This window comes from Tupaia chinensis, unplaced genomic scaffold, assembly GCF_000334495.1.
Source record: "Tupaia chinensis unplaced genomic scaffold, TupChi_1.0 Scaffold000290_1, whole genome shotgun sequence".
NCBI classification, from domain to species: domain Eukaryota; kingdom Metazoa; phylum Chordata; class Mammalia; order Scandentia; family Tupaiidae; genus Tupaia; species Tupaia belangeri.
Genome location: NW_006159775.1, coordinates 4,723,618 through 4,726,167, shown reverse-complemented (window position 1 = coordinate 4,726,167; position 2,550 = coordinate 4,723,618).

Sequence of the window (2,550 nt, the reverse complement as noted above, 5' to 3'; positions counted from 1 at the left end):
ACTAGACCAGGTTAAGACTCAAATAAAGAAGTCACAGGACCAGCAGATGGCACAATGGTTACATCACTGGACTCTCCCGCATGACCAACCATGGTTTGAGTCCCAGACTCGGGCAGCTTAAAACTCACATGTGGGCACATGTCTATATGTGCCCAATATCCTAGAGATGAATGGAGAAGGGATTGTGGCATGTCTATTTCCCTTGGTGGTGATGGTGGTGGGGATTTCTCACTTTCTGTCTGTACTGGTCTTATAGCCAAATAATGTCCAAAGGATGCCAATAAATGTGCAAAGTGAAGTAAAGACAAAAAGGAGAAAGAGAAAGGAGAAAGGAGAGTGGGCTGAGGGAGAGAAACAGAGGGATCCTTTAGCTTAAAGTTTATTTTTATTTTTAGTTTTGCTATAGAGTACTTGCCAGAGAAATCACTCCTTAGAGTGGGGAGAACTGGCCACGTTGCAATCTCTTTTCTTCCATTCTCTTCTTGAAATTTTAGGCTTGCAAGCACATGCATCCAGTGTGTTTTTCAAGCCACCAGGGACTTGAACGGCATAGTCGGCCGTGTGGGATCCAGCTGCCTTAACCGACATGCCACCAGCTGACCCTAGCTAAAAGTTTTTCTTTTTCAAAGATTGAACAAAAACTCATCAAAGAAAAGTTGGAACGTGAGTTGATTTATTGAAATCTATTTGCTATTACACAGGGCCACTAGGGCTACTAACTAGAATATTATTTGAATTGGCAGCTGTACAACAGCACATAAAATACCGCCATGTGAAATTAAATGTCATGGAAATGCATATTCACAATGACATTTGTGAAGGAGTTGAATTAACTGTCTCCTACTGGGATGGACTGAAAAAAAAAAGAGCAATTTCCTTTATTTTCTGTAATTAATCTCACTTTTGAATTTCCAAATGTTAATTTGCAGAGGTGTGATACAATGGAAAGTAACTCAGCTCCTACTTGGGGAAGAGGACTGCTCTTTCAGTGTTTCTCATTTGCCTTCCCCCTCTTTCTGAAGCATTGATACTGCTAGGAAAATGGGCCAAATTCCAATCAGGATAGCAAAGCTTACAATTGGTAGTTCAGTGGAGGATGTTTAATATGGGAAACTAATTGCAAAGATGTTGGAAGACTGAGTGTGGGGATCAGCAGGTGGCATGGTAGTTAGGTGCTGGACACTCCCACATGGCCAACCATGGTTTGAGTCCTGGACCTGGTGGCTTGTTTTCTCACTTTCTCTCTCTCTCTCTGTCTATCTCTGGTCAGATTAAAATAAATGAATGAATAAATAAAATTAAATAAAATACTTTTTAAAAAGCAAAGAAAAGACTAAGTGTGACAGTGAAGCAAACACACAAGCCACTGAGAAGACAGGGCCTGCCAAGCAGGAAGCAGGACCAGAGGAAGAAGGGCAGTTTCGCAGAAACTGAAACCATGGAAGAAACGAAGCCATTGCTGAGAGAGAAGAAATGGCTTCTCTTTTTCCTTCCTTCTGGTCTCTTTTCAGTGCTTTCTACTGGCTGAATATAGCTGGAAGTCTTTTGGCAAAGGGATACTGTGAAACAGCTTATAAGGGTCAGCTTCAGCAATGCAGAGCAGAACAGAAGAAAGGTGAGGATATGGAGCTGGTAGTCAAGCAAATGACTAACTCATATACTTTCAGCTACAAATAACAGAAGAATGCCAGCAAATGGTGTAGTGGTTAAGACGTTGAACTCCCATATAGTAGACTCTGGTTCAAATTCCAGACCCAGCGGTTTAAAATATGCCAGGCACATGTGTGTGCATGCCTCAGATCCTGAGAGGAGAATGGAGGAAAAGGGATTGCGGCGTGGACACCCTCCACGAAGGGTGATTTCTCACTTCCTCTCATTCTCTCTCCAGTGAGTGCACATGCTCGAAGGTAAAAACCTCTTACAAAATTATGTAACTTTTTTCTTTATTTGAATTTAGTTTTTGCCTCAGGGTATATATACTCTCTGAAGACAGACAGACAGAGAGAGAGAAAGTGAGAAATCATCCCTTGGGGGGGGGGATGGTCACGCCATAATCCCTTCTCCTCTATTCTCCACCTGGGATTTTGGGCACACATACACATTCTCACATGTTTTTCAAGCTGCCACGTCTGAGACTCAAGCTGCATAGTTGGCCATGTGGGATTCAGCTGCCTTAACCAACATGACACCTGCTGGTCCTTCATTGCTTAGTTTTGCACATAGTGAGGAGTAATTGTTTTTTTGTTTGTTTGTTTGTTTTTTGTTTTTTTGAGAGTTTTTTGCTATAGGGCGCTTGCGCTCGCCGGAAAGACAGAGAAAGACATAGAGACAGAAAGCGAGGGAACCAGCAGTTAGTGTAATGGCTATGTCGCTGGACTCCCACGTAGTCGACCGCGGTTCGCGTCCCAGACCCGGTGGCTTAAAACTCACGCTGGGCGCATGTGCGTGCGTGCCCAAGATCCCGGGAGGAGAATGGAGGAGAAGGGATTGCGGTGTGACCATCCTCTCTGGGGGGTGATTTCTCGCTTTCTGTCTCTCTGTCTCTGTCTG